The 9,197-nt window shown below is 41.4% G+C and overlaps 1 pseudogene; it reads left to right on the top strand.

Moving 5' to 3' along the window:
• The first annotated feature begins 731 nt into the window (after positions 1–731).
• The window catches only part of LOC123583615, a 51,569-nt pseudogene continuing 43,103 nt past the window's right edge, over positions 732–9,197 (top strand).

The following is a 9,197-nucleotide window of genomic DNA, read 5'->3' as shown; positions in this document are numbered from 1 at the left end:
AGCCCCACCAGGAAAAAAGAAAAAAAAAAAAGAGAAATCATTCTGGTCTAAAAGTTCACACATTAAAAGAAATGGGGCAGGGGTGATAATGAGAAACAGTGATGCTGATGAAAATGAAGCTGCAGGTCTAATTTCCCCTTTCTTTCCTTCGTATTGCATTTTGCATTTGGTTTCCATGGAAATCCACATTTGTGGGTGATTTCTCCTCACGGAGCCACAGGCAGATTTTTCAATTTGCATAACGCAGTGACTTATAGAGCAGACACGAAGCTAGCAACAGCTTCCCAACAAGGATAGAGGGAGGAAGGTGCAGTGATAATTGGGAGTGGTAGGACTGGCTGATCTGTCACCTTAGAGCCCAAGAGTGCCCTAAAGGAGGGGGTTTAAGTCATGAACCAGTGAGGTGTTTGTGGTGTAAAAAGACACACATTGCCATTTTCTCAGGGAAATTCTCTTTGCAAAATCCAGGGCACCATCAAATCTAGGGAACATCCAGTGATTGCATTTCCATTTGTAATAGCATATAGATGGTATACCAAAGTGCATTCAGGAACACAGCTCATCATCTCCCTGCCTGTTCCAGGTCTCCTGCTCTGAGCTGGCTTGGGCATTGGGGTCCAGAAACCCTGAGGACCTGATTTCTCATTCAATCCTGGCTTCCCCTTAGAATAACCTGGGGAGCTTTTAAAACTCTCTGCCCCTCCCTCTTCAGACGGAAGACATCAGCCTCCATGGGAACACCTGGAATCTCCCAAGCATTTGGTCTCCAGGTTGGGGGTGTGAAGGACCCAGCCGCAGAGGGCATGGTGGGAGAGAGGGCAGGGCTGGGGCATCATGAGTGCTCATTTCCACTGTCCCCCTTCCCCTCCACATTCTCCAATAACTCTGATACTACCACCACCTCGCCAAGCTGCCTGTGAGACTCCTTTCCTCCTTTGGGGTGTTACTGCAAGCTGTCCTGCATCAGTGCCACCCCAAAGTCTTAGTTTCTAATCCAGAAATCACAGGTTCTAATCCAGTTTTACCACTTTGATCTCCCTGCACCATGGCTTTCCTATGAGAGGAAGGAACCATACTATTCCTATCTGAAGGATTCTTTCAAGGATGCCAAGGTGCCACATGAAGCGCTTAGAATTCCATACAGAGATTTGTGTTAAACTCAGCTGATTGGTCAGATGACCCACAGGAATCCAAGCTCAGCAAGTCCAAGCAGAAGTCCCCCAACTGACTTCTACAGTCCAGCTCTATAATCAGAGATGCCCCCTGCTCTCCATATTCCACTGCTTCAAGCCCTGTCCCTCTTAATGCCCTAACTCCTCTCAAATCCTACTTCCTTCCTCTCCACTGGCCCTGCCCTGGTTCCTGTACTCTCTCCTGCTGAATCAAGGGCAGCCCCAGACCAGGGGCTCCTCATAAGATTGAACCTTCCCTCACAAAGTCACAATTTGCAAGAGCTGCTCTCTCCCTTGCAATGATGTTGAGATCAGTGAGACCCATCTTTTCATCTATACATAGTGGTCCCCATGAGGCCAGGACTCTCAAGTCACCTCCAACGAGTGTAATGGCTATTAGGGCAACTGTTCTTGGCCTGTCCCCACTACCCCTCCATTCTTCTCCATAGATGTTAGGACCACCCAAAGATACTATGTCAGGACTGCATTGTTTTACCAGCCCTGCTATCTAGCATATCTGTCTAGCATATAAGCTCCTTAAAGCCAGTGCATTCTGGCTATTTTGTTGCTGAATCCCCAAAGCCTGTAACTTTACTAACACCCTTAAAAAATATGCATTAGTTGAATGAACAAATGACTGAAGAGCAAAGAAATGAACTATAAACTAATGAATAAACGTCCTCCTAATTTAGGCTGTCTTCCTTTTTACTCCTTTCTACTTACAATCCCTTTTCCAACCAGCAATCACAAGGACCTGTTTGGAATTCAAAACAGATTGCTTCATCTACAGAAGAAAATTGTTTAAGTAATAACTCCTGTGTCTCCTGTGTCTCCTGTGTAACAGTCTGAGGTTAGAATTCAACACAAGGCTTTTCCTGACTTTCTCATGGCTTCCAGACCAGCCTCATTTCTTAGGGCTCTGCATACATGGACACTTCACTAGCATTTCAGGCTTGTGCTAGGAATATTCTCTCCCACCTTGTGTGTACCTATGTTTTTCAAGACTCAAATCAGGAGCGATTTTCTCCCAGATTTACGCCTTACTTTGCCCTGCCCCATAATTGGCTTTCTCCTATGCTAACATTTGTCACAGTGCCCAGCATATGTTTCCCCAAAGACAGTGTAAACTCCTTTAGAACAGACATTGTGTACTGGGTCTCTATTCCCTCTATACCAACAAAGCATTGGGCACAAACTAAACACCCAATTTATTTTAGAATATATTGTTAATTAATTTTAATTGATTAACATATGCCAGTTCTACTTCACTAATTAACAGGTCAATCAAGAGGGTGTTTTTATTATTTCAAAATTTTATTAAATAAGAAGTCCTACCGTACCAATAAATATTATGCCTATACAGTCAATCTTCAATATTCACAGATTCTGTATTTGCAAATTCACTTACCAAAGTATATTTGTCAACCAAAAATCAATTCCCAGTCATTTTCAGACATGTGCAGAGCAGCAGAAAGTTTGTGTCACCCAATGCACACCTTCGAAGCTGAGATAGGACAAGGCAATGTTCTGCCTTCTTATTTCAGTTCTCATAAAAAACAAGTGTCCTTTTAGTGGACAGCTTAGTGCCATGTTTTCCACATTTTTGTGCTTTTTGTTGGTGAGTTCACTGTTTAGAACACAGAGTTCTGTCTGCACACTACTGTCTAGTGTTCCTAAGTGCAAGAAGGCTGTGATGTGCCTTATAAAGAAAGGTACAAGCTTCATTCAGCTTGTCAGCTAAGCTTCATTCAGTCATGAGTTACGGTGCTGTTGGCTGTGAGTTCAATGTTAATGAATCAACAACATAGGTTAAATAAGGTGTCTTTAAATAGAAACGCACAAAGAACAAGGTTATGTAATGATCAGTTGATAAAAATTGTTGCCAGAGGTTTGTAGGAACCTAGCCCTGTATTTCCACCTGGGAGCAATAATGTTTAGTAGTTACTAATTCCATGTTAATGGTGATTTTATAGAACTTAAAAATGCCTCAAACAATGAGAATTAACTGTATATTCTTTAAACTACTCACACGTACAGATCTTATAAAGGACAGAACTGAAACACACTTGAAAATCCAAGGAAGTTTATGCAACTTAGGGGTCATTGGACATGGGTGCAGGAGAGCCAGCAAACTGGTTGATGTTGCCACTGCAGAAGGGTATCAGCAGAAGTAGTCACATAGCCCATTTGTTGTGTCCATTACTATTAGACCAACACACTGTTTTTAATATACCCATATACCATGAGCTAACTGTGCAACTATGTACAAGTACACTAAGCTTTCCGGTTTTGTGAATTTATCTGAAAATTACAAAGTTTGACCAAATGATTTCAAAAGACACTTCTATCTTCCAAATGTTATGTTTCTATAGTTATAACACAAAATGTCTCTTTCTTTTTACAAATGGGCCATGTCTAAGGCAGGCCTTCAAGCATTGCACTTCACTGAGTGGAGGGAGTGCATTTCTCACTAGGATGTTTCAAGGATGTTCAAAGCGTCCATTGTGAAAATTTTCACTCTCAAGCAACCAAAACAGGTATAGAGCCAAAGCATGCTCATCTTGGGTCAGGCTTTGGCAGCAGGGGGTGAGAGGAGGGGTTCTGTGTGGCTGACCTTCCAGTATGGTTGGGAAGACAAAATATGTGCAAATGAAACAAATGGTGAGTGTTCAGGGGCTAAGTGGGTGAAGCTCACTGTGCTTCAGTGATAGAGATTCTGGAAGCAGAGTCTTCCAAGGGGCTGCCCACTATTGGATTCTCTCTGCATTAAGTGGCTCCACAGTCTGTATATCCTTGCCCAGTGACCCAGCTGTCCCCAGGCCATGGGATTCTAAGGTCTAATATGAAAGGAGAGCTGAAATGATTGATGGCTTCCTAGGTCCATGCTTCCAAACTTACCCTGTGCCTTTGACTTTCCATCAGTCTCTAAGAGTCTCAGAAGCTGGAAGAAGACACTTGGGCCTTGGGACCAACAATATCTACTTTGGCAGCTTTGCTCTGTGACTGTGAAACTGTTTTATCACCACAGGTGATCCTTACAATCTTTATAACCCAGGCATCAAGGTCCAAGACAGACTTTGATAATGCCATTTCCTTATGTGGCATGCTAACAAAGAAGCATCCATTCTACCTGGGGATTACAAAAGCCACTTTTTGGTTGGTAAAAGAGGTTTCCTTGGGACTTAGGGCCCTTAAACACATTTTCCATGCTATGCATTCTTTTCTGACATCTGCAAGAGGGTATTTCAAAGTATGATGATGGGGAAGGCCATATGTCTCAGGAGAGAGCATCAGTTTAGAGGAAGGGACCAGAGTCTTTCCAAGTGATCTTACCATGTTCCCTAAACTTAACGCCACATCTATTCATCAGGGATAACCTTACATTTATCATAGGGCTTTCTCAAGGTTTTTGTAAGGATTAAGTGAGGCATAACGTAAGTAAACGTCTAAGACACTGCCTCCCAGCCAATATCCTTGAGAGTCATCATTGTTTATTAAGCAGAAAACATTTCTTGTTGATCACACAAGTATATGGTTTAAAAATTCAGTTCCAGGGTGCCTGAGTGGCTTAGTGGGTCAAGCGTCTGACTTCAGCTCAGGTAATGATCTCGCGGACCATGAGTTTGAGCCTGCGTCAGGCTCTGTGCTGACAGCTCAGAGCCTGGAGCCTGCTTGGGATTCTGTGTCTCCCTCTCTTTCTGCCCCTCCCCTCCTCATGTTCTGTCTCTCAAAAATAAATAAACATTAAACTTTTTTTTTAATTCAGTTCCAATTTAAGCACATCCATGTAATATTAAAACAGGGATTTATTTCCCTCAGGATGCAAAAGCAGAATGCAGTCTCCTGAATGGCAGGTTTCAGCAATAATGTGGCATGCCTGCCCTAGGTTGAACAGAAAGAATGAACCAGCACAGTCACCCTTGCTCAGAACCTCCTCCTATAGCCACAAGCAAAACCCAAATTTGTTTTCCTAAGCAGCCATTGTTTCCCTTAGAAACCTGTCATGAAATTGTGATGACTGACATTATAAAGACAGAATTTCAAATTAAAAGATTAACAAAAATCATAGTAAACTATGATTTGCAATTCAAGGGATGTTTCCATTTCAACTTATTCCCATCTCCACTCTGAGTAAATTGAGGTTTGAGAGAAAAGAAGGAAAGAGGAGGAAGGAACTTTTGTTTTCCTCCAATAATCTCCTTGCAGCTTTTGTTCATCAGCTCCTCCTGGGAACAACGGTGTGTTTAGATGGGAGAGCTTCTGTCGCCATAGAAACACATGATAAAAGGTCCAGTTATTAAGGAGTAGGGTCTTCTGGTTGCCATAGGCAATGTCTCCCTAATGGATTTTCAAGGCTAGGGATGTGTTTATGGTCTGTGTTGCTATTTATTTGTATCAAAGATTACAGCATGCTTTGTGTGATCTTTAGCATTTGCTTGCAGTTAGATTTTCCTTTCTTTTGTCTGACTTCCACTTTGTAAAAACAAATTAATCTCCTAGAACATTATAAACACTGCACACCATCTTCAGTAAGGAATGTTGTCTGTTTCATAAAACCAAATTGTAGAAAAATAAAGCATCATTTCTTCATGTTCAATAGGTATAGGAATAATGTCCTTTTAGCCCTTGCCCCTCCCCCTGGGATATTTAAATCTAAGCTGGGTCCCTGAGAAGTAGAATCCCTGGATGCAGTAAATGGGAGGAAATCTTGGGAGACTGCCCAAATCAGACAGGGACTGCCCTCACTTTCTCTAGAAACTTCTACTTCCATGGTGACTGGCAAGGTGGACAGGGTACAGGTACTTATTTGTTCATTTATTCATTCACTCATTAATTCATTCAAAAAGCAATTATTGAGCATCCAGCATGTGTAAAGCCCCTGATAGACCATGAAGTGGACACAAGATTAACTCAACATTGTGTTGTTTCACATATGTTCTTGCAGAAAGAGTAATCCAAATCTGGGGATAGGTTTGGATACATAATGTAGTCTTAAATGGCTTATACTACAGAAGTTTTCCTACAGATGACTAAGAAGTATATTCAGTAACTCAGAAATATGAAAAATAAGGCCTATCTCTGGCCATATTGAAGATCTCCCTAACTTAGTGGTTACAGAAGAGGGGAAGATTCTTTCACATGACCAGGCAGTATTTAGGGCAGGCTAAACATTACTACATCTCTTTAGTCACATTTCAATAAGATATTGTATTTGTTGTTATAAGATGTTGACTGATTTTTGTGTTGTTTTGCCATCATCACACACCTTATGTTGTGTGAGTCTTCTGAGGGTCCTGAATGAGACCTCCAAGGAGCCAAAAGTACTTTGAGGTCTGTCTCTGCAGAGCATCCCTCAGAGGAGTTTGGGAGCTTGTTTTCTGGCAGCATGTCACCTGATCCCAAGAAGACCTTTGGAAGATGGGTTTGCTTCCCACTGTCATCACCTTCCCAGAGCCAAGATAGGGAAGAACCTCCTACATGAACTTTACAAATGCAGTCATGACAAGTCACAATGACTACCTCCGGCCATGCTGCCTTAAAGATCAATACAGAGTACTATGGGGAATTCTGTTTGGGGAGACCTGAGAGAACATCAACACACTGTTGTGGTGATCTGTTTTAGGTCACTCTGGGAGGTAGTTGTTCTCAAATAGTCTGACTAGAAGCCCCCAGCATGGTACATGCCATGCACATGTGACTGTGTTCTTCAAAGTGTGGGGTTGCATGGGGAACCACCAGGCATGACACACCCAAGCCACACTGAAGCAGTGAAAGTTCCCTGGGCTGGAGCACAAGAGATGGAAGAGGGACAGACAGTGGGCATCAGAGAACCATCTATGGCATATGAATGATAACCCACAGCAAACAGGTGGTGACTGCCAGTGTGCATGGTGAAGAGTGCCACAATGGGATTCATCCTGGGTTTTGTGACATGAAACCAGCTTATGATCAGAACTTTTAGAAAACTTCATAATTCGGTCTCTAAAGAGGGAGATCTGAGACCAGCTTTCAACAATTTAAAATATTCTCACAAAGCATATTAAGTGAAGAAAGCAAGTTGTAAAACAGCATAAGTTCTATGCAACCATTTTGTTTAAATTAGAAAGAGGAATAAAAAAGAGTACGTGGCTTATAAATACAAAAACAAGCACAAACAAGGAAAACAAAATAAAACAAGCATCTCTGAAAGGAACAACTAGTGGAGTGAGGAAATGGGAACAGCCAAGGGGAGACTCTCAGACCCCCTTTCCATATTTTTGACACATGAATCATGTTAATGAACTACTATTAAATCTTAAGTAAAGCACTTTTAAAGTCTAAATTCATATTGTATGAGTAGGTACAGATGAGGAAGCTACAGATCCAAGAAGTGAAGTCACTCTCTGAGGCCACACTGCTCATTGACAGGCATGATGAGATATGCAGCTTCAGCTGGCTTCCCCAGATGAACTCCTACAGAGCTGCTGCACACTGCCTCACTCTACCCATGCCTTGGTCCCCATTGGAGCAGAAAATTGCTGCTACCCTCCTTCTCATTGTACCATATTTAAGTTGCTACTATGTAGTACATGGTATTGTGGTTTCCTGATGATATAATATCTGTCTTCGCATTAAGTATTCCCTTAGAAAGAGCCTAGTATTTATTATTGAATTTAATTTTCATCAAATGTAATAAAGTAGTTCTTAATTCTCCCATTAAAAAATTGAAGTTAAGAGTGACTGAAATGGACTGAAAGTTTGTGTCCACCCAAAATTCATATGTAGAAACCCTACCTCTCAATATGATAAGATTTGGAGGTGGAAACTTTAGGATGTAGTGAGGTCATGGGAGTGGAGTCCCCATGATGGATTAGAGTCCTTATAAGCAGAGGAAGAGACCAGAGCCCTTTATCGTTCCACCAAATGAGGATACATACAACAATATCATCTTCACCAGGAACCTAATCAGCTAGCACCTTGATCTCGGACTTCCCAACCTCCAGAATTGTGGAAAATAAATATCTGTTGTTTAAACCACCTAATCTGTGGCATTTTAATATAGCAGCCCAAGCTACTCTGACACATTTAAGTCAGCATAAGGTCACACAGCTCTTGAGCCTCAGAATTGGATCTGAGTTTAAATAACAGATTCCAGTGTTTATAGCAGCACTCTCAACAATAGCCAAATTATGGAAACAGCCTAAATGTCCATCAACTGATGAATGGATAAAGAAATTGTGGTTTATATACACAATGGAGTACTATGTGGTAATGAGAAAGAATGAAATATGGCCCTTTGTAACAACGTGGACAGAACTGGAGAATGTTATGCTAACTGAAATAAGCCATACAGAGAAAGACAGATACCATATGTTTTCACTCTTATGTGGATCCTGAGAAACTTAACAGGAACCCATGGGGGAGGGGAAGGAAAAAAATAAAGAGAGGTTACAGTGGAAGAGAGCCAAAGCATAAGAGACTCTTAAAAAATAAGAACAAACTGAGGGCTGATGGGGGGTGGGTGGGAAGGGAGGGTGGGTGATGGGTATTGAAGAAGGCATCTTTTGGGATGAGCACTGGGTGTTGTATGGAAACCAATTTGACAATAAATTTCATATATTTAAAAAAAAGCTGTATCACTCTCTGGGCAAGTGTATAAATCATCATTAAATAAATAAATAAATAAATAAATAAATAAATAAATAACAGATTCCAAATCCCACATTTCCCTCTACATGGTGCTCTTTCCTTACAAGACTGCAAATATGTTAATCTTTGTTTTACCAACACTCTCTAATGCCTGGCAAAAGATACTGGCTGCTATTGTTGTCTGCATGGAACCTGAGGGCAAATTTATGCTCAAGCATATCGATGGAAAATTGTCTTGGAGGTATTTGACAACCCTTTCATGATGTTTCTAGCAAGATGACTGTGATGGTCTTAACATTATCTGGCAAAGTTAGATCCTTTCCTGAAATCAGATCTGGGATCCCAAAATAGAAAGATGGATCCATAATCTTAACTAAATTCACCAACTCTAAGAAC

Source organism: Leopardus geoffroyi, chromosome B3, assembly GCF_018350155.1.
Source record: "Leopardus geoffroyi isolate Oge1 chromosome B3, O.geoffroyi_Oge1_pat1.0, whole genome shotgun sequence".
In the NCBI taxonomy this organism is placed as follows: domain Eukaryota; kingdom Metazoa; phylum Chordata; class Mammalia; order Carnivora; family Felidae; genus Leopardus; species Leopardus geoffroyi.
This window is presented reverse-complemented; position numbering and strand designations above follow the sequence as displayed.